General features: G+C 39.8%; 20 non-coding genes and 1 pseudogene across 20 annotated transcripts; all 21 read left to right on the top strand.

Annotated features, from left to right (window-relative positions):
- Nucleotides 1–3,470: 3,470 nt before the first annotated feature.
- LOC146652278 (U2 spliceosomal RNA) lies at nt 3,471–3,673 on the top strand (annotated as a pseudogene).
- Nucleotides 3,674–4,522: 849 nt separating this feature from the next.
- Nucleotides 4,523–4,605, top strand: trnal-uaa (transfer RNA leucine (anticodon UAA)). Its single transcript has one exon. It is a non-coding gene; the product is annotated as a tRNA-Leu (tRNA).
- Nucleotides 4,606–5,235: 630 nt separating this feature from the next.
- Nucleotides 5,236–5,426, top strand: LOC146652276 (U2 spliceosomal RNA). The gene has a single exon (XR_014907809.1). It is a non-coding gene; the product is annotated as a U2 spliceosomal RNA (small nuclear RNA).
- An 848-nt stretch (nt 5,427–6,274) lies between these two features.
- Nucleotides 6,275–6,357, top strand: trnal-uaa (transfer RNA leucine (anticodon UAA)). Its single transcript has one exon. It is a non-coding gene; the product is annotated as a tRNA-Leu (tRNA).
- A 630-nt stretch (nt 6,358–6,987) lies between these two features.
- On the top strand, nt 6,988–7,178 carry LOC146652274 (U2 spliceosomal RNA). The gene has a single exon (XR_014907808.1). It is a non-coding gene; the product is annotated as a U2 spliceosomal RNA (small nuclear RNA).
- Nucleotides 7,179–8,027: 849 nt separating this feature from the next.
- Nucleotides 8,028–8,110, top strand: trnal-uaa (transfer RNA leucine (anticodon UAA)). Its single transcript has one exon. It is a non-coding gene; the product is annotated as a tRNA-Leu (tRNA).
- A 630-nt stretch (nt 8,111–8,740) lies between these two features.
- Nucleotides 8,741–8,931, top strand: LOC146652272 (U2 spliceosomal RNA). The gene has a single exon (XR_014907807.1). It is a non-coding gene; the product is annotated as a U2 spliceosomal RNA (small nuclear RNA).
- Nucleotides 8,932–9,779: 848 nt separating this feature from the next.
- trnal-uaa (transfer RNA leucine (anticodon UAA)) lies at nt 9,780–9,862 on the top strand. Its single transcript has one exon. It is a non-coding gene; the product is annotated as a tRNA-Leu (tRNA).
- A 630-nt stretch (nt 9,863–10,492) lies between these two features.
- On the top strand, nt 10,493–10,683 carry LOC146652270 (U2 spliceosomal RNA). The gene has a single exon (XR_014907806.1). It is a non-coding gene; the product is annotated as a U2 spliceosomal RNA (small nuclear RNA).
- An 849-nt stretch (nt 10,684–11,532) lies between these two features.
- On the top strand, nt 11,533–11,615 carry trnal-uaa (transfer RNA leucine (anticodon UAA)). The gene has a single exon. It is a non-coding gene; the product is annotated as a tRNA-Leu (tRNA).
- Nucleotides 11,616–12,245: 630 nt separating this feature from the next.
- On the top strand, nt 12,246–12,436 carry LOC146652268 (U2 spliceosomal RNA). Its single transcript, XR_014907805.1, has one exon. It is a non-coding gene; the product is annotated as a U2 spliceosomal RNA (small nuclear RNA).
- Nucleotides 12,437–13,284: 848 nt separating this feature from the next.
- On the top strand, nt 13,285–13,367 carry trnal-uaa (transfer RNA leucine (anticodon UAA)). The gene has a single exon. It is a non-coding gene; the product is annotated as a tRNA-Leu (tRNA).
- A 630-nt stretch (nt 13,368–13,997) lies between these two features.
- LOC146652266 (U2 spliceosomal RNA) lies at nt 13,998–14,188 on the top strand. The gene has a single exon (XR_014907804.1). It is a non-coding gene; the product is annotated as a U2 spliceosomal RNA (small nuclear RNA).
- Nucleotides 14,189–15,037: 849 nt separating this feature from the next.
- trnal-uaa (transfer RNA leucine (anticodon UAA)) lies at nt 15,038–15,120 on the top strand. Its single transcript has one exon. It is a non-coding gene; the product is annotated as a tRNA-Leu (tRNA).
- A 630-nt stretch (nt 15,121–15,750) lies between these two features.
- On the top strand, nt 15,751–15,941 carry LOC146652264 (U2 spliceosomal RNA). Its single transcript, XR_014907803.1, has one exon. It is a non-coding gene; the product is annotated as a U2 spliceosomal RNA (small nuclear RNA).
- An 849-nt stretch (nt 15,942–16,790) lies between these two features.
- trnal-uaa (transfer RNA leucine (anticodon UAA)) lies at nt 16,791–16,873 on the top strand. Its single transcript has one exon. It is a non-coding gene; the product is annotated as a tRNA-Leu (tRNA).
- A 630-nt stretch (nt 16,874–17,503) lies between these two features.
- On the top strand, nt 17,504–17,694 carry LOC146652262 (U2 spliceosomal RNA). The gene has a single exon (XR_014907801.1). It is a non-coding gene; the product is annotated as a U2 spliceosomal RNA (small nuclear RNA).
- An 848-nt stretch (nt 17,695–18,542) lies between these two features.
- Nucleotides 18,543–18,625, top strand: trnal-uaa (transfer RNA leucine (anticodon UAA)). The gene has a single exon. It is a non-coding gene; the product is annotated as a tRNA-Leu (tRNA).
- A 630-nt stretch (nt 18,626–19,255) lies between these two features.
- On the top strand, nt 19,256–19,446 carry LOC146652260 (U2 spliceosomal RNA). The gene has a single exon (XR_014907800.1). It is a non-coding gene; the product is annotated as a U2 spliceosomal RNA (small nuclear RNA).
- Nucleotides 19,447–20,295: 849 nt separating this feature from the next.
- On the top strand, nt 20,296–20,378 carry trnal-uaa (transfer RNA leucine (anticodon UAA)). Its single transcript has one exon. It is a non-coding gene; the product is annotated as a tRNA-Leu (tRNA).
- A 630-nt stretch (nt 20,379–21,008) lies between these two features.
- LOC146652258 (U2 spliceosomal RNA) lies at nt 21,009–21,199 on the top strand. The gene has a single exon (XR_014907799.1). It is a non-coding gene; the product is annotated as a U2 spliceosomal RNA (small nuclear RNA).
- The last annotated feature ends 509 nt before the right edge of the window (nt 21,200–21,708 follow it).

The raw sequence follows: 21,708 nt of genomic DNA, 5'->3' as shown, positions 1-21,708 counted from the left end.
TGCTCGGAAAAGAAAAATGGTTTATGAATTTTTGTTGTATTATAATTTTGATGCCTGCTTGTTGCAGGAAGTACATTTAAAAGATGAGGGGGATGTTGATCTCTTTACGAAGGAATGGAGAGGAGGTGAATCGGTCTGGAGTATCGGGGGAGTACATGGGACTGGGGTAGGAGTGTTATGTGGAAATAAAAGTATACGAATAAAGGACAGTTATACTTTAATACAGGGAAGGGTTATGGTTGTAGATGTGGAAAAAAGTGGGACACAAAACCGTATAATAAATGTGTATGCATATGTGGATCCCAAATTAAGAAGAGAACTTCTTTCAAAAATGGACACTTGTTTTATGACAAGGAAAAATATTTTTGTGGGAGGGGATTTCAACTGTTCACTGGAGAAAATAAAAACTACGCTCCCTTTTAAGACCTTTATAAAAAAATACGGTTTAATAGATGTAATGGCCACACTACAAGGGAAAAGAGTGGGGTACACATGGAAGAATACAAGAGGAATGGAAAGTAGATTAGATTACATCTTGATAGAGAAAAAGTGTAAAATAAAACAAGGGAAAATAATACCGGCTTTGTTCACAGATCATCAAATGATAGTGGTGGATTTGGAGATAGAAGGAATAGATTATGGAAAAGGATACTGGAAACTGAATAACGAAGTACTTATGGAAAAAGAATATAAGGAAAGGTTTGCAGAGCTCTTCCCTTTATGGGAGGAGATGGAAAGCTTATATAAAAATAAATTGGATTGGTGGGAGGATGTAAAAAACAAAATAAAAAAGTTCACGGTGGATTATTGTACGGAAAGGTCCAGCGTAAGGAAAGAGGAATTTCGTATATTGCAAAAAGAAATAGAATATACTTATACACTACAAAATGAAAAAGGAAACAACAAAAACATGGACGAGAAAATGGAAAGTTTAAGATTGAAGCAGGAAGAACTACTTGAAAGGAAGGCAAGGGCTGAAACATATAAGATAAAGCAGGAGGAGTATGAGGAGAACGAGAAATGTTCGGCCTTTTTCTTTAAAAAGATGAAAAGTAAGGAAAAAAAGGGAGTTATAATAAAATTAGAGAAGGATGGGAAAATGATAGAAGGAAAGGAAAATATGCTTAAAACGGCGAAGGAGTATTATGAGGTCTTGTTTAGAAAAGAAAAATTAGAGGGAGAAAAAGGGGATTTTTTCTTAAAGAAAATAAAAAAGAGATTAACGGGAGAAGAAAGCGACAGTTTAGAAGGGGAAGTTACAATAGGGGAGGCATATAAAGTATTAAAAGGAATGAAGGCAAACAAAGTGCCAGGGATAGATGGATTAACAAAGGAATTTTACGAAACTTTCTGGGGAATGGTGGGGATACATTTGTTGGGAGTTTTTAAGGAAATCATGGAGGGAAAGGAGATGACAGAGAGTATGAAGATGGGTGTGGTTTCTATTCTATTCAAGAAAGGTAACCCACAACAACTTGATAATTATAGACCGTTAACTATGCTATGTGTGGATTATAAGATCCTGAGTAGGATATTGGCAAATAGACTCGCGGGAGTAATGATGCAAATAGTGGAGAAGGATCAGACGTGTGGGGTTAGGGGGAGGCAAATGTCTTGGAACGTGCAACTACACAGAGACATACTCACATACGTTAGAGATAGAAATTTGCCAGCACTATGTGTGAGCCTAGATCAACAAAAGGCCTTTGATAGGGTAGATTATGATTTTTTGTGGAGGGTAATGCAGTATATGGGTTTGGGAGAGAAATTTAAAAAATGGGTAAAAAATTTATACAACGGCATAAGTCTGAAAATAAAAGTAAATGGATTTCTTACAGAAAAAGTGTATCAAACAAAGGGTTTGAGGCAAGGATGTCCATTATCTGTTGTTCTTTATGTACTGTATGTTGAACCTTTGGCTTGCGCAATAAGGGAAAGCCAGAGAGTAAAAGGGATTCCGATGCCGCGGGGGGAAGTTTTAAAGATATCGCAGTATGCGGACGATACAGTATTATATCTGGCAGATGATGATAGTTTAAAGGGTGCGATAGAAATTTTAGATATTTATGAAAAAGCGACTGGATCAAAGATAAATAAAGAGAAGTCGATGTATAAATATTTGGGGACATGGGAGGGTAGAAGAGATAATATCTGTGATTTTACTTTGTGCCAAGGCCCAATGAATATTTTAGGAATCTCCTTTGGAAATAAGGAAGGAGATGAGCTTAGCAATTGGAAAAAAAGGTTAAGTGCGGTAGAAAAGAAGCTGGGCCTTTGGAAAGCAAGGAAATTAACAATTACGGGGAAGGTTCTGATTATAAAGAGTGAGGTGGTGCCGAAGCTATTACATCTGGCCTATGTGTTTTCGATGCCTCAGATCTACAGAGCGCAAATAACCAGAGCGATATTTAAATTTATTTGGGGGGGTTATGAGTATGTCAAAAGAACGCAAATGTATCAAGAAATTGAAGATGGTGGGAAAGGGGTACCAAATGTCCCTTTGAAGTTAGATACAATGTTTTATGCAAATGTATGCAAGCTATTGAAACAGAACTATGTCCATAAATGTCAAATATTGTTATGGTTTTGGTTAGCGATTCCATACCGTTTTTTGATAGGGTGGGAAAATAAGGGACCAAAGGCGGAAACTAGACCAAAATATTTTCAGAGGATGCTGGGATGGGGAAAGAAACACGCTGAATGTAAAGAGGTGGATACCGTACTAAACCATAAACTTTTATATAAGAAAATGGTATGGAAAGCTAATTATAACCAGGTACCGGTGAGTCCAGAAGTGTGGAAATGTGCACAGGATAAGACCTTTAAAAATGTTTTGAAGGATTTTAATTGGATGCATTTACACAAAAGGTTACCCGTGAGGATCATTATGTATGCACATAACTTGGGAAAACAGAAAAAGTGTCCGAGGGACAACTGCGTAGAAGAGGAAACAATAGAACACGTACTTTGGGGATGCGAATACGCAAAAAAGGTATGGGAAAGGGTAAAGGGGAAGTATAAAGGTTTGGGCATGGTGACTTATGAAGAGATTACCCTTTTCAGGGCTAACAGTATAGAAAAAGAGAGATACAAAATACGTTGTATGTTGTTAACAATTGTAAAAATGAAATTGTGGAAGGCAAGACAGAGTTGTATAACGGGAGGATATAAAGAGGGGGAAATAGGTACGACTAAAGCTGTAGAGAGGGAATTTGAAAAGACATACTGGCATGAACTACAAAAATGGGGAATAGACACGATCAAGGATAGATGGAAAGATTTCCCTTCCTTCTTTACTGCGAAGGCACCTAAAAAGTGGTGGTAGGTAAAGAGTAAGGAAGGGAGAAAGGGAAAAGGAGCAATGAAAAGCAATAAGTTATATGAATATGTTACATGAAAATGATTGTTTTGCGATGAATGAATGTGGGAAAGAAATGAAATGTAAATATGTCTTTGTAATGGAAATGGAAAAAGTTTTTTGAATTGTTGTGGAAAGAAAATAAAAGAAGTAAAAAAAAAATCTGTTCTTATCAGTTTAATATCTGATACGTCCCCTACCCGGGGACCATATATTAAATTGATTTTTGGAGCAGGGAGATGGAATAGGGGCTTGCTCCGTCCACTCCACGCATCGACCTGGTATTGCAGTATTTCTAGGAACGGTGCACCCCCTGAAGCTGTGAAAAACAAATGTCATTTCACTCAACAGTTTGTGCAAAGAAATTTCTTATACGCTAGATATATGCGTGCGTCTGCATATCTGGACATTGTCTTCGTGTAATCTTCCAAGGTTAGTCAGACTGAAATGTTGCGACTTAATATTTGTGAATGACTTACATTTAACTATTACCAGAATTACTAAATCCTGCCACTTGGACTGACACGTGGCTGGACACACACTTTCTATGGGAAATCAAAAAAATATGTCGTTTTGAACTGCAGTTACACTATTCTGGCTCGAATCCTGCAGTTACCTCTGTTGTCCACTAGAGACCAATAGAAGTCTTTAAAAACCGGAGGCTGCCATCTACAAGGACTCATGTTGATTATAGGTTTAACTCTTCTCTTTCTCTACATACTGCAGCTTTCTGTCCTCTGTGGCTGTAAATTACATCGTTTGAAAAAAAAAAAACACCACACAATTTTTTCTTGGCTTTTTAGCTAAAATCACCTGTATTGTCTGTTGTTTCCATTTGTGGATGGTTAATAGTGCAGAAGATTGTTTTTCTGTTTTCAGGATTACATGAAAACATTTTGGAACAGATCATTTTTGCATATAATAAATCTTAGGATAGTATTGGTTTTGATGATTTATAAAACAGCTGTGTGCCGTAGCCCTGGTAGTGTGGATCCTTAGTGTGTAAAGAGTAGATACCTCATGTAATATGTGTGAATGAAAATCCATGGACTTTATAAGAGTCCTCCATTTATGGCTATGATCCTAACAAACAAGATTAATACGTTTCTTTCTCCTACCAATCTTCCTGTTTCCTAAAGGAACACGCATGCACAACATATATCCACCAGGGTGGCCGAGTGGTTAAGGCGTTGGACTTAAGCTCCAATGAGCGCATGCTCTCGTGGGTTCAAACCCCACTCCTGGTATAATTTGGAGCCTCATGACTGGTAAACTGAAATGTATCTATGGGAGCAACAATGATCAATAGGAGTTTTTAGGAATTTTCTGTGAGCAATATCCCCCCACCCAGTCACCCCCAAAAAAGCTGGGATGAAAGACAAATGAGAGGTCTGTGCCAAGGTCGCTTAGTCTTACTGTACATGTTATATGTAGAACCGTTGGCTTGTGCAATTAGGGAAAGCCCAGACATAACAGGAATACAGTTACCGGGAGGAGAAACATTAAAAATTTAACAGTATGTAATTATCATATTATGAAAACAATTATAACGCCAAGAAAGTTATAAAAATGAATTGAAGACGCTCCGTCTCAACGACCGCTGATTGGACTGCAGGCGACCACGTGATTTTGAATCTCATTAACCGGCATGCGCTGACCGGCGTTTCAGAAACTAAAGTGTCGTCATATATGTGGCGCCGTTTAAAAACTGAAACATGCCGACCATAGTTATATTGTGATGTTTCGGAGGTAAAACGTCAGTAAAACATCGACCTGTCCTCTACCATTTGTTAGAAGGCGACTGTGTTCTTCATTGTAACCATGAGTTAGAGTTGCAGTAAGCAGAATGAGTCGTTTCTGTCGTGCGATATGTGGGTATCGCTTCTCGGCCTTTTGGCTAAGATCAAGTGTAGTATCTGTTCTTATCAGTTTAATATCTGATACGTCCCCTACCCGGGGACCATATATTAAATTGATTTTTGGAGCAGGGAGATGGAATAGGGGCTTGCTCCGTCCACTCCACGCATCGACCTGGTATTGCAGTATTTCTAGGAACGGTGCACCCCCTGAAGCTGTGAAAAACAAATGTCATTTCACTCAACAGTTTGTGCAAAGAAATTTCTTATACGCTAGATATATGCGTGCGTCTGCATATCTGGACATTGTCTTCGTGTAATCTTCCAAGGTTAGTCAGACTGAAATGTTGCGACTTAATATTTGTGAATGACTTACATTTAACTATTACCAGAATTACTAAATCCTGCCACTTGGACTGACACGTGGCTGGACACACACTTTCTATGGGAAATCAAAAAAATATGTCGTTTTGAACTGCAGTTACACTATTCTGGCTCCAATCCTGCAGTTACCTCTGTTGTCCACTAGAGACCAATAGAAGTCTTTAAAAACCGGAGGCTGCCATCTACAAGGACTCATGTTGATTATAGGTTTAACTCTTCTCTTTCTCTACATACTGCAGCTTTCTGTCCTCTGTGGCTGTAAATTACATCGTTTGAAAAAAAAAAACACCACACAATTTTTTCTTGGCTTTTTAGCTAAAATCACCTGTATTGTCTGTTGTTTCCATTTGTGGATGGTTAATAGTGCAGAAGATTGTTTTTCTGTTTTCAGGATTACATGAAAACATTTTGGAACAGATCATTTTTGCATATAATAAATCTTAGGATAGTATTGGTTTTGATGATTTATAAAACAGCTGTGTGCCGTAGCCCTGGTAGTGTGGATCCTTAGTGTGTAAAGAGTAGATACCTCATGTAATATGTGTGAATGAAAATCCATGGACTTTATAAGAGTCCTCCATTTATGGCTATGATCCTAACAAACAAGATTAATACGTTTCTTTCTCCTACCAATCTTCCTGTTTCCTAAAGGAACACGCATGCACAACATATATCCACCAGGGTGGCCGAGTGGTTAAGGCGTTGGACTTAAGCTCCAATGAGCGCATGCTCTCGTGGGTTCAAACCCCACTCCTGGTATAATTTGGAGCCTCATGACTGGTAAACTGAAATGTATCTATGGGAGCAACAATGATCAATAGGAGTTTTTAGGAATTTTCTGTGAGCAATATCCCCCCACCCAGTCACCCCCAAAAAAGCTGGGATGAAAGACAAATGAGAGGTCTGTGCCAAGGTCGCTTAGTCTTACTGTACATGTTATATGTAGAACCGTTGGCTTGTGCAATTAGGGAAAGCCCAGACATAACAGGAATACAGTTACCGGGAGGAGAAACATTAAAAATTTAACAGTATGTAATTATCATATTATGAAAACAATTATAACGCCAAGAAAGTTATAAAAATGAATTGAAGACGCTCCGTCTCAACGACCGCTGATTGGACTGCAGGCGACCACGTGATTTTGAATCTCATTAACCGGCATGCGCTGACCGGCGTTTCAGAAACTAAAGTGTCGTCATATATGTGGCGCCGTTTAAAAACTGAAACATGCCGACCATAGTTATATTGTGATGTTTCGGAGGTAAAACGTCAGTAAAACATCGACCTGTCCTCTACCATTTGTTAGAAGGCGACTGTGTTCTTCATTGTAACCATGAGTTAGAGTTGCAGTAAGCAGAATGAGTCGTTTCTGTCGTGCGATATGTGGGTATCGCTTCTCGGCCTTTTGGCTAAGATCAAGTGTAGTATCTGTTCTTATCAGTTTAATATCTGATACGTCCCCTACCCGGGGACCATATATTAAATTGATTTTTGGAGCAGGGAGATGGAATAGGGGCTTGCTCCGTCCACTCCACGCATCGACCTGGTATTGCAGTATTTCTAGGAACGGTGCACCCCCTGAAGCTGTGAAAAACAAATGTCATTTCACTCAACAGTTTGTGCAAAGAAATTTCTTATACGCTAGATATATGCGTGCGTCTGCATATCTGGACATTGTCTTCGTGTAATCTTCCAAGGTTAGTCAGACTGAAATGTTGCGACTTAATATTTGTGAATGACTTACATTTAACTATTACCAGAATTACTAAATCCTGCCACTTGGACTGACACGTGGCTGGACACACACTTTCTATGGGAAATCAAAAAAATATGTCGTTTTGAACTGCAGTTACACTATTCTGGCTCCAATCCTGCAGTTACCTCTGTTGTCCACTAGAGACCAATAGAAGTCTTTAAAAACCGGAGGCTGCCATCTACAAGGACTCATGTTGATTATAGGTTTAACTCTTCTCTTTCTCTACATACTGCAGCTTTCTGTCCTCTGTGGCTGTAAATTACATCGTTTGAAAAAAAAAAAACACCACACAATTTTTTCTTGGCTTTTTAGCTAAAATCACCTGTATTGTCTGTTGTTTCCATTTGTGGATGGTTAATAGTGCAGAAGATTGTTTTTCTGTTTTCAGGATTACATGAAAACATTTTGGAACAGATCATTTTTGCATATAATAAATCTTAGGATAGTATTGGTTTTGATGATTTATAAAACAGCTGTGTGCCGTAGCCCTGGTAGTGTGGATCCTTAGTGTGTAAAGAGTAGATACCTCATGTAATATGTGTGAATGAAAATCCATGGACTTTATAAGAGTCCTCCATTTATGGCTATGATCCTAACAAACAAGATTAATACGTTTCTTTCTCCTACCAATCTTCCTGTTTCCTAAAGGAACACGCATGCACAACATATATCCACCAGGGTGGCCGAGTGGTTAAGGCGTTGGACTTAAGCTCCAATGAGCGCATGCTCTCGTGGGTTCAAACCCCACTCCTGGTATAATTTGGAGCCTCATGACTGGTAAACTGAAATGTATCTATGGGAGCAACAATGATCAATAGGAGTTTTTAGGAATTTTCTGTGAGCAATATCCCCCCACCCAGTCACCCCCAAAAAAGCTGGGATGAAAGACAAATGAGAGGTCTGTGCCAAGGTCGCTTAGTCTTACTGTACATGTTATATGTAGAACCGTTGGCTTGTGCAATTAGGGAAAGCCCAGACATAACAGGAATACAGTTACCGGGAGGAGAAACATTAAAAATTTAACAGTATGTAATTATCATATTATGAAAACAATTATAACGCCAAGAAAGTTATAAAAATGAATTGAAGACGCTCCGTCTCAACGACCGCTGATTGGACTGCAGGCGACCACGTGATTTTGAATCTCATTAACCGGCATGCGCTGACCGGCGTTTCAGAAACTAAAGTGTCGTCATATATGTGGCGCCGTTTAAAAACTGAAACATGCCGACCATAGTTATATTGTGATGTTTCGGAGGTAAAACGTCAGTAAAACATCGACCTGTCCTCTACCATTTGTTAGAAGGCGACTGTGTTCTTCATTGTAACCATGAGTTAGAGTTGCAGTAAGCAGAATGAGTCGTTTCTGTCGTGCGATATGTGGGTATCGCTTCTCGGCCTTTTGGCTAAGATCAAGTGTAGTATCTGTTCTTATCAGTTTAATATCTGATACGTCCCCTACCCGGGGACCATATATTAAATTGATTTTTGGAGCAGGGAGATGGAATAGGGGCTTGCTCCGTCCACTCCACGCATCGACCTGGTATTGCAGTATTTCTAGGAACGGTGCACCCCCTGAAGCTGTGAAAAACAAATGTCATTTCACTCAACAGTTTGTGCAAAGAAATTTCTTATACGCTAGATATATGCGTGCGTCTGCATATCTGGACATTGTCTTCGTGTAATCTTCCAAGGTTAGTCAGACTGAAATGTTGCGACTTAATATTTGTGAATGACTTACATTTAACTATTACCAGAATTACTAAATCCTGCCACTTGGACTGACACGTGGCTGGACACACACTTTCTATGGGAAATCAAAAAAATATGTCGTTTTGAACTGCAGTTACACTATTCTGGCTCCAATCCTGCAGTTACCTCTGTTGTCCACTAGAGACCAATAGAAGTCTTTAAAAACCGGAGGCTGCCATCTACAAGGACTCATGTTGATTATAGGTTTAACTCTTCTCTTTCTCTACATACTGCAGCTTTCTGTCCTCTGTGGCTGTAAATTACATCGTTTGAAAAAAAAAAACACCACACAATTTTTTCTTGGCTTTTTAGCTAAAATCACCTGTATTGTCTGTTGTTTCCATTTGTGGATGGTTAATAGTGCAGAAGATTGTTTTTCTGTTTTCAGGATTACATGAAAACATTTTGGAACAGATCATTTTTGCATATAATAAATCTTAGGATAGTATTGGTTTTGATGATTTATAAAACAGCTGTGTGCCGTAGCCCTGGTAGTGTGGATCCTTAGTGTGTAAAGAGTAGATACCTCATGTAATATGTGTGAATGAAAATCCATGGACTTTATAAGAGTCCTCCATTTATGGCTATGATCCTAACAAACAAGATTAATACGTTTCTTTCTCCTACCAATCTTCCTGTTTCCTAAAGGAACACGCATGCACAATATATATGCACCAGGGTGGCCGAGTGGTTAAGGCGTTGGACTTAAGCTCCAATGAGCGCATGCTCTCGTAGGTTCAAACCCCACTCCTGGTATAATTTGGAGCCTCATGACTGGTAAACTGAAATGTATCTATGGGAGCAACAATGATCAATAGGAGCTTTTAGGAATTTTCTGTGAGCAATATCCCCCCACCCAGTCACCCCCAAAAAAGCTGGGATGAAAGACAAATGAGAGGTCTGTGCCAAGGTCGCTTAGTCTTACTGTACATGTTATATGTAGAACCGTTGGCTTGTGCAATTAGGGAAAGCCCAGACATAACAGGAATACAGTTACCGGGAGGAGAAACATTAAAAATTTAACAGTATGTAATTATCATATTATGAAAACAATTATAACGCCAAGAAAGTTATAAAAATGAATTGAAGACGCTCCGTCTCAACGACCGCTGATTGGACTGCAGGCGACCACGTGATTTTGAATCTCATTAACCGGCATGCGCTGACCGGCGTTTCAGAAACTAAAGTGTCGTCATATATGTGGCGCCGTTTAAAAACTGAAACATGCCGACCATAGTTATATTGTGATGTTTCGGAGGTAAAACGTCAGTAAAACATCGACCTGTCCTCTACCATTTGTTAGAAGGCGACTGTGTTCTTCATTGTAACCATGAGTTAGAGTTGCAGTAAGCAGAATGAGTCGTTTCTGTCGTGCGATATGTGGGTATCGCTTCTCGGCCTTTTGGCTAAGATCAAGTGTAGTATCTGTTCTTATCAGTTTAATATCTGATACGTCCCCTACCCGGGGACCATATATTAAATTGATTTTTGGAGCAGGGAGATGGAATAGGGGCTTGCTCCGTCCACTCCACGCATCGACCTGGTATTGCAGTATTTCTAGGAACGGTGCACCCCCTGAAGCTGTGAAAAACAAATGTCATTTCACTCAACAGTTTGTGCAAAGAAATTTCTTATACGCTAGATATATGCGTGCGTCTGCATATCTGGACATTGTCTTCGTGTAATCTTCCAAGGTTAGTCAGACTGAAATGTTGCGACTTAATATTTGTGAATGACTTACATTTAACTATTACCAGAATTACTAAATCCTGCCACTTGGACTGACACGTGGCTGGACACACACTTTCTATGGGAAATCAAAAAAATATGTCGTTTTGAACTGCAGTTACACTATTCTGGCTCCAATCCTGCAGTTACCTCTGTTGTCCACTAGAGACCAATAGAAGTCTTTAAAAACCGGAGGCTGCCATCTACAAGGACTCATGTTGATTATAGGTTTAACTCTTCTCTTTCTCTACATACTGCAGCTTTCTGTCCTCTGTGGCTGTAAATTACATCGTTTGAAAAAAAAAAAACACCACACAATTTTTTCTTGGCTTTTTAGCTAAAATCACCTGTATTGTCTGTTGTTTCCATTTGTGGATGGTTAATAGTGCAGAAGATTGTTTTTCTGTTTTCAGGATTACATGAAAACATTTTGGAACAGATCATTTTTGCATATAATAAATCTTAGGATAGTATTGGTTTTGATGATTTATAAAACAGCTGTGTGCCGTAGCCCTGGTAGTGTGGATCCTTAGTGTGTAAAGAGTAGATACCTCATGTAATATGTGTGAATGAAAATCCATGGACTTTATAAGAGTCCTCCATTTATGGCTATGATCCTAACAAACAAGATTAATACGTTTCTTTCTCCTACCAATCTTCCTGTTTCCTAAAGGAACACGCATGCACAACATATATCCACCAGGGTGGCCGAGTGGTTAAGGCGTTGGACTTAAGCTCCAATGAGCGCATGCTCTCGTGGGTTCAAACCCCACTCCTGGTATAATTTGGAGCCTCATGACTGGTAAACTGAAATGTATCTATGGGAGCAACAATGATCAATAGGAGTTTTTAGGAATTTGCTGTGAGCAATATCCCCCCACCCAGTCACCCCCAAAAAAGCTGGGATGAAAGACAAATGAGAGGTCTGTGCCAAGGTCGCTTAGTCTTACTGTACATGTTATATGTAGAACCGTTGGCTTGTGCAATTAGGGAAAGCCCAGACATAACAGGAATACAGTTACCGGGAGGAGAAACATTAAAAATTTAACAGTATGTAATTATCATATTATGAAAACAATTATAACGCCAAGAAAGTTATAAAAATGAATTGAAGACGCTCCGTCTCAACGACCGCTGATTGGACTGCAGGCGACCACGTGATTTTGAATCTCATTAACCGGCATGCGCTGACCGGCGTTTCAGAAACTAAAGTGTCGTCATATATGTGGCGCCGTTTAAAAACTGAAACATGCCGACCATAGTTATATTGTGATGTTTCGGAGGTAAAACGTCAGTAAAACATCGACCTGTCCTCTACCATTTGTTAGAAGGCGACTGTGTTCTTCATTGTAACCATGAGTTAGAGTTGCAGTAAGCAGAATGAGTCGTTTCTGTCGTGCGATATGTGGGTATCGCTTCTCGGCCTTTTGGCTAAGATCAAGTGTAGTATCTGTTCTTATCAGTTTAATATCTGATACGTCCCCTACCCGGGGACCATATATTAAATTGATTTTTGGAGCAGGGAGATGGAATAGGGGCTTGCTCCGTCCACTCCACGCATCGACCTGGTATTGCAGTATTTCTAGGAACGGTGCACCCCCTGAAGCTGTGAAAAACAAATGTCATTTCACTCAACAGTTTGTGCAAAGAAATTTCTTATACGCTAGATATATGCGTGCGTCTGCATATCTGGACATTGTCTTCGTGTAATCTTCCAAGGTTAGTCAGACTGAAATGTTGCGACTTAATATTTGTGAATGACTTACATTTAACTATTACCAGAATTACTAAATCCTGCCACTTGGACTGACACGTGGCTGGACACACACTTTCTATGGGAAATCAAAAAAATATGTCGTTTTGAACTGCAGTTACACTATTCTGGCTCCAATCCTGCAGTTACCTCTGTTGTCCACTAGAGACCAATAGAAGTCTTTAAAAACCGGAGGCTGCCATCTACAAGGACTCATGTTGATTATAGGTTTAACTCTTCTCTTTCTCTACATACTGCAGCTTTCTGTCCTCTGTGGCTGTAAATTACATCGTTTGAAAAAAAAAAACACCACACAATTTTTTCTTGGCTTTTTAGCTAAAATCACCTGTATTGTCTGTTGTTTCCATTTGTGGATGGTTAATAGTGCAGAAGATTGTTTTTCTGTTTTCAGGATTACATGAAAACATTTTGGAACAGATCATTTTTGCATATAATAAATCTTAGGATAGTATTGGTTTTGATGATTTATAAAACAGCTGTGTGCCGTAGCCCTGGTAGTGTGGATCCTTAGTGTGTAAAGAGTAGATACCTCATGTAATATGTGTGAATGAAAATCCATGGACTTTATAAGAGTCCTCCATTTATGGCTATGATCCTAACAAACAAGATTAATACGTTTCTTTCTCCTACCAATCTTCCTGTTTCCTAAAGGAACACGCATGCACAATATATATGCACCAGGGTGGCCGAGTGGTTAAGGCGTTGGACTTAAGCTCCAATGAGCGCATGCTCTCGTAGGTTCAAACCCCACTCCTGGTATAATTTGGAGCCTCATGACTGGTAAACTGAAATGTATCTATGGGAGCAACAATGATCAATAGGAGCTTTTAGGAATTTTCTGTGAGCAATATCCCCCCACCCAGTCACCCCCAAAAAAGCTGGGATGAAAGACAAATGAGAGGTCTGTGCCAAGGTCGCTTAGTCTTACTGTACATGTTATATGTAGAACCGTTGGCTTGTGCAATTAGGGAAAGCCCAGACATAACAGGAATACAGTTACCGGGAGGAGAAACATTAAAAATTTAACAGTATGTAATTATCATATTATGAAAACAATTATAACGCCAAGAAAGTTATAAAAATGAATTGAAGACGCTCCGTCTCAACGACCGCTGATTGGACTGCAGGCGACCACGTGATTTTGAATCTCATTAACCGGCATGCGCTGACCGGCGTTTCAGAAACTAAAGTGTCGTCATATATGTGGCGCCGTTTAAAAACTGAAACATGCCGACCATAGTTATATTGTGATGTTTCGGAGGTAAAACGTCAGTAAAACATCGACCTGTCCTCTACCATTTGTTAGAAGGCGACTGTGTTCTTCATTGTAACCATGAGTTAGAGTTGCAGTAAGCAGAATGAGTCGTTTCTGTCGTGCGATATGTGGGTATCGCTTCTCGGCCTTTTGGCTAAGATCAAGTGTAGTATCTGTTCTTATCAGTTTAATATCTGATACGTCCCCTACCCGGGGACCATATATTAAATTGATTTTTGGAGCAGGGAGATGGAATAGGGGCTTGCTCCGTCCACTCCACGCATCGACCTGGTATTGCAGTATTTCTAGGAACGGTGCACCCCCTGAAGCTGTGAAAAACAAATGTCATTTCACTCAACAGTTTGTGCAAAGAAATTTCTTATACGCTAGATATATGCGTGCGTCTGCATATCTGGACATTGTCTTCGTGTAATCTTCCAAGGTTAGTCAGACTGAAATGTTGCGACTTAATATTTGTGAATGACTTACATTTAACTATTACCAGAATTACTAAATCCTGCCACTTGGACTGACACGTGGCTGGACACACACTTTCTATGGGAAATCAAAAAAATATGTCGTTTTGAACTGCAGTTACACTATTCTGGCTCCAATCCTGCAGTTACCTCTGTTGTCCACTAGAGACCAATAGAAGTCTTTAAAAACCGGAGGCTGCCATCTACAAGGACTCATGTTGATTATAGGTTTAACTCTTCTCTTTCTCTACATACTGCAGCTTTCTGTCCTCTGTGGCTGTAAATTACATCGTTTGAAAAAAAAAAAACACCACACAATTTTTTCTTGGCTTTTTAGCTAAAATCACCTGTATTGTCTGTTGTTTCCATTTGTGGATGGTTAATAGTGCAGAAGATTGTTTTTCTGTTTTCAGGATTACATGAAAACATTTTGGAACAGATCATTTTTGCATATAATAAATCTTAGGATAGTATTGGTTTTGATGATTTATAAAACAGCTGTGTGCCGTAGCCCTGGTAGTGTGGATCCTTAGTGTGTAAAGAGTAGATACCTCATGTAATATGTGTGAATGAAAATCCATGGACTTTATAAGAGTCCTCCATTTATGGCTATGATCCTAACAAACAAGATTAATACGTTTCTTTCTCCTACCAATCTTCCTGTTTCCTAAAGGAACACGCATGCACAACATATATCCACCAGGGTGGCCGAGTGGTTAAGGCGTTGGACTTAAGCTCCAATGAGCGCATGCTCTCGTGGGTTCAAACCCCACTCCTGGTATAATTTGGAGCCTCATGACTGGTAAACTGAAATGTATCTATGGGAGCAACAATGATCAATAGGAGTTTTTAGGAATTTGCTGTGAGCAATATCCCCCCACCCAGTCACCCCCAAAAAAGCTGGGATGAAAGACAAATGAGAGGTCTGTGCCAAGGTCGCTTAGTCTTACTGTACATGTTATATGTAGAACCGTTGGCTTGTGCAATTAGGGAAAGCCCAGACATAACAGGAATACAGTTACCGGGAGGAGAAACATTAAAAATTTAACAGTATGTAATTATCATATTATGAAAACAATTATAACGCCAAGAAAGTTATAAAAATGAATTGAAGACGCTCCGTCTCAACGACCGCTGATTGGACTGCAGGCGACCACGTGATTTTGAATCTCATTAACCGGCATGCGCTGACCGGCGTTTCAGAAACTAAAGTGTCGTCATATATGTGGCGCCGTTTAAAAACTGAAACATGCCGACCATAGTTATATTGTGATGTTTCGGAGGTAAAACGTCAGTAAAACATCGACCTGTCCTCTACCATTTGTTAGAAGGCGACTGTGTTCTTCATTGTAACCATGAGTTAGAGTTGCAGTAAGCAGAATGAGTCGTTTCTGTCGTGCGATATGTGGGTATCGCTTCTCGGCCTTTTGGCTAAGATCAAGTGTAGTATCTGTTCTTATCAGTTTAATATCTGATACGTCCCCTACCCGGGGACCATATATTAAATTGATTTTTGGAGCAGGGAGATGGAATAGGGGCTTGCTCCGTCCACTCCACGCATCGACCTGGTATTGCAGTATTTCTAGGAACGGTGCACCCCCTGAAGCTGTGAAAAACAAATGTCATTTCACTCAACAGTTTGTGCAAAGAAATTTCTTATACGCTAGATATATGCGTGCGTCTGCATATCTGGACATTGTCTTCGTGTAATCTTCCAAGGTTAGTCAGACTGAAATGTTGCGACTTAATATTTGTGAATGACTTACATTTAACTATTACCAGAATTACTAAATCCTGCCACTTGGACTGACACGTGGCTGGACACACACTTTCTATGGGAAATCAAAAAAATATGTCGTTTTGAACTGCAGTTACACTATTCTGGCTCCAATCCTGCAGTTACCTCTGTTGTCCACTAGAGACCAATAGAAGTCTTTAAAAACCGGAGGCTGCCATCTACAAGGACTCATGTTGATTATAGGTTTAACTCTTCTCTTTCTCTACATACTGCAGCTTTCTGTCCTCTGTGGCTGTAAATTACATCGTTTGAAAAAAAAAAAACACCACACAATTTTTTCTTGGCTTTTTAGCTAAAATCACCTGTATTGTCTGTTGTTTCCATTTGTGGATGGTTAATAGTGCAGAAGATTGTTTTTCTGTTTTCAGGATTACATGAAAACATTTTGGAACAGATCATTTTTGCATATAATAAATCTTAGGATAGTATTGGTTTTGATGATTTATAAAACAGCTGTGTGCCGTAGCCCTGGTAGTGTGGATCCTTAGTGTGTAAAGAGTAGATACCTCATGTAATATGTGTGAATGAAAATCCATGGACTTTATAAGAGTCCTCCATTTATGGCTATGATCCTAACAAACAAGATTAATACGTTTCTTTCTCCTACCAATCTTCCTGTTTCCTAAAGGAACACGCATGCACAACATATATCCACCAGGGTGGCCGAGTGGTTAAGGCGTTGGACTTAAGCTCCAATGAGCGCATGCTCTCGTGGGTTCAAACCCCACTCCTGGTATAATTTGGAGCCTCATGACTGGTAAACTGAAATGTATCTATGGGAGCAACAATGATCAATAGGAGTTTTTAGGAATTTGCTGTGAGCAATATCCCCCCACCCAGTCACCCCCAAAAAAGCTGGGATGAAAGACAAATGAGAGGTCTGTGCCAAGGTCGCTTAGTCTTACTGTACATGTTATATGTAGAACCGTTGGCTTGTGCAATTAGGGAAAGCCCAGACATAACAGGAATACAGTTACCGGGAGGAGAAACATTAAAAATTTAACAGTATGTAATTATCATATTATGAAAACAATTATAACGCCAAGAAAGTTATAAAAATGAATTGAAGACGCTCCGTCTCAACGACCGCTGATTGGACTGCAGGCGACCACGTGATTTTGAATCTCATTAACCGGCATGCGCTGACCGGCGTTTCAGAAACTAAAGTGTCGTCATATATGTGGCGCCGTTTAAAAACTGAAACATGCCGACCATAGTTATATTGTGATGTTTCGGAGGTAAAACGTCAGTAAAACATCGACCTGTCCTCTACCATTTGTTAGAAGGCGACTGTGTTCTTCATTGTAACCATGAGTTAGAGTTGCAGTAAGCAGAATGAGTCGTTTCTGTCGTGCGATATGTGGGTATCGCTTCTCGGCCTTTTGGCTAAGATCAAGTGTAGTATCTGTTCTTATCAGTTTAATATCTGATACGTCCCCTACCCGGGGACCATATATTAAATTGATTTTTGGAGCAGGGAGATGGAATAGGGGCTTGCTCCGTCCACTCCACGCATCGACCTGGTATTGCAGTATTTCTAGGAACGGTGCACCCCCTGAAGCTGTGAAAAACAAATGTCATTTCACTCAACAGTTTGTGCAAAGAAATTTCTTATACGCTAGATATATGCGTGCGTCTGCATATCTGGACATTGTCTTCGTGTAATCTTCCAAGGTTAGTCAGACTGAAATGTTGCGACTTAATATTTGTGAATGACTTACATTTAACTATTACCAGAATTACTAAATCCTGCCACTTGGACTGACACGTGGCTGGACACACACTTTCTATGGGAAATCAAAAAAATATGTCGTTTTGAACTGCAGTTACACTATTCTGGCTCCAATCCTGCAGTTACCTCTGTTGTCCACTAGAGACCAATAGAAGTCTTTAAAAACCGGAGGCTGCCATCTACAAGGACTCATGTTGATTATAGGTTTAACTCTTCTCTTTCTCTACATACTGCAGCTTTCTGTCCTCTGTGGCTGTAAATTACATCGTTTGAAAAAAAAAAACACCACACAATTTTTTCTTGGCTTTTTAGCTAAAATCACCTGTATTGTCTGTTGTTTCCATTTGTGGATGGTTAATAGTGCAGAAGATTGTTTTTCTGTTTTCAGGATTACATGAAAACATTTTGGAACAGATCATTTTTGCATATAATAAATCTTAGGATAGTATTGGTTTTGATGATTTATAAAACAGCTGTGTGCCGTAGCCCTGGTAGTGTGGATCCTTAGTGTGTAAAGAGTAGATACCTCATGTAATATGTGTGAATGAAAATCCATGGACTTTATAAGAGTCCTCCATTTATGGCTATGATCCTAACAAACAAGATTAATACGTTTCTTTCTCCTACCAATCTTCCTGTTTCCTAAAGGAACACGCATGCACAATATATATGCACCAGGGTGGCCGAGTGGTTAAGGCGTTGGACTTAAGCTCCAATGAGCGCATGCTCTCGTAGGTTCAAACCCCACTCCTGGTATAATTTGGAGCCTCATGACTGGTAAACTGAAATGTATCTATGGGAGCAACAATGATCAATAGGAGCTTTTAGGAATTTTCTGTGAGCAATATCCCCCCACCCAGTCACCCCCAAAAAAGCTGGGATGAAAGACAAATGAGAGGTCTGTGCCAAGGTCGCTTAGTCTTACTGTACATGTTATATGTAGAACCGTTGGCTTGTGCAATTAGGGAAAGCCCAGACATAACAGGAATACAGTTACCGGGAGGAGAAACATTAAAAATTTAACAGTATGTAATTATCATATTATGAAAACAATTATAACGCCAAGAAAGTTATAAAAATGAATTGAAGACGCTCCGTCTCAACGACCGCTGATTGGACTGCAGGCGACCACGTGATTTTGAATCTCATTAACCGGCATGCGCTGACCGGCGTTTCAGAAACTAAAGTGTCGTCATATATGTGGCGCCGTTTAAAAACTGAAACATGCCGACCATAGTTATATTGTGATGTTTCGGAGGTAAAACGTCAGTAAAACATCGACCTGTCCTCTACCATTTGTTAGAAGGCGACTGTGTTCTTCATTGTAACCATGAGTTAGAGTTGCAGTAAGCAGAATGAGTCGTTTCTGTCGTGCGATATGTGGGTATCGCTTCTCGGCCTTTTGGCTAAGATCAAGTGTAGTATCTGTTCTTATCAGTTTAATATCTGATACGTCCCCTACCCGGGGACCATATATTAAATTGATTTTTGGAGCAGGGAGATGGAATAGGGGCTTGCTCCGTCCACTCCACGCATCGACCTGGTATTGCAGTATTTCTAGGAACGGTGCACCCCCTGAAGCTGTGAAAAACAAATGTCATTTCACTCAACAGTTTGTGCAAAGAAATTTCTTATACGCTAGATATATGCGTGCGTCTGCATATCTGGACATTGTCTTCGTGTAATCTTCCAAGGTTAGTCAGACTGAAATGTTGCGACTTAATATTTGTGAATGACTTACATTTAACTATTACCAGAATTACTAAATCCTGCCACTTGGACTGACACGTGGCTGGACACACACTTTCTATGGGAAATCAAAAAAATATGTCGTTTTGAACTGCAGTTACACTATTCTGGCTCCAATCCTGCAGTTACCTCTGTTGTCCACTAGAGACCAATAGAAGTCTTTAAAAACCGGAGGCTGCCATCTACAAGGACTCATGTTGATTATAGGTTTAACTCTTCTCTTTCTCTACATACTGCAGCTTTCTGTCCTCTGTGGCTGTAAATTACATCGTTTGAAAAAAAAAAAACACCACACAATTTTTTCTTGGCTTTTTAGCTAAAATCACCTGTATTGTCTGTTGTTTCCATTTGTGGATGGTTAATAGTGCAGAAGATTGTTTTTCTGTTTTCAGGATTACATGAAAACATTTTGGAACAGATCATTTTTGCATATAATAAATCTTAGGATAGTATTGGTTTTGATGATTTATAAAACAGCTGTGTGCCGTAGCCCTGGTAGTGTGGATCCTTAGTGTGTAAAGAGTAGATACCTCATGTAATATGTGTGAATGAAAATCCATGGACTTTATAAGAGTCCTCCATTTATGGCTATGATCCTAACAAACAAGATTAATACGTTTCTTTCTCCTACCAATCTTCCTGTTTCCTAAAGGAACACGCATGCACAACATATATCCACCAGGGTGGCCGAGTGGTTAAGGCGTTGGACTTAAGCTCCAATGAGCGCATGCTCTCGTGGGTTCAAACCCCACTCCTGGTATAATTTGGAGCCTCATGACTGGTAAACTGAAATGTATCTATGGGAGCAACAATGATCAATAGGAGTTTTTAGGAATTTTCTGTGAGCAATATCCCCCCACCCAGTCACCCCCAAAAAAGCTGGGATGAAAGACAAATGAGAGGTCTGTGCCAAGGTCGCTTAGTCTTACTGTACATGTTATATGTAGAACCGTTGGCTTGTGCAATTAGGGAAAGCCCAGACATAACAGGAATACAGTTACCGGGAGGAGAAACATTAAAAATTTAACAGTATGTAATTATCATATTATGAAAACAATTATAACGCCAAGAAAGTTATAAAAATGAATTGAAGACGCTCCGTCTCAACGACCGCTGATTGGACTGCAGGCGACCACGTGATTTTGAATCTCATTAACCGGCATGCGCTGACCGGCGTTTCAGAAACTAAAGTGTCGTCATATATGTGGCGCCGTTTAAAAACTGAAACATGCCGACCATAGTTATATTGTGATGTTTCGGAGGTAAAACGTCAGTAAAACATCGACCTGTCCTCTACCATTTGTTAGAAGGCGACTGTGTTCTTCATTGTAACCATGAGTTAGAGTTGCAGTAAGCAGAATGAGTCGTTTCTGTCGTGCGATATGTGGGTATCGCTTCTCGGCCTTTTGGCTAAGATCAAGTGTAGTATCTGTTCTTATCAGTTTAATATCTGATACGTCCCCTACCCGGGGACCATATATTAAATTGATTTTTGGAGCAGGGAGATGGAATAGGGGCTTGCTCCGTCCACTCCACGCATCGACCTGGTATTGCAGTATTTCTAGGAACGGTGCACCCCCTGAAGCTGTGAAAAACAAATGTCATTTCACTCAACAGTTTGTGCAAAGAAATTTCTTATACGCTAGATATATGCGTGCGTCTGCATATCTGGACATTGTCTTCGTGTAATCTTCCAAGGTTAGTCAGACTGAAATGTTGCGACTTAATATTTGTGAATGACTTACATTTAACTATTACCAGAATTACTAAATCCTGCCACTTGGACTGACACGTGGCTGGACACACACTTTCTATGGGAAATCAAAAAAATATGTCGTTTTGAACTGCAGTTACACTATTCTGGCTCCAATCCTGCAGTTACCTCTGTTGTCCACTAGAGACCAATAGAAGTCTTTAAAAACCGGAGGCTGCCATCTACAAGGACTCATGTTGATTATAGGTTTAACTCTTCTCTTTCTCTACATACTGCAGCTTTCTGTCCTCTGTGGCTGTAAATTACATCGTTTGAAAAAAAAAAAACACCACACAATTTTTTCTTGGCTTTTTAGCTAAAATCACCTGTATTGTCT

Source organism: Rhamphochromis longiceps, linkage group LG15, assembly GCF_057381845.1.
Source record: "Rhamphochromis longiceps isolate RC_006_pf linkage group LG15, R_longiceps_female_GT1.1, whole genome shotgun sequence".
Classification (NCBI taxonomy): Eukaryota; Metazoa; Chordata; class Actinopteri; order Cichliformes; family Cichlidae; genus Rhamphochromis; species Rhamphochromis longiceps.
The sequence above is the reverse complement of the archived record's forward strand: the minus strand, read 5'-3'. Positions and strand labels throughout refer to the sequence as shown.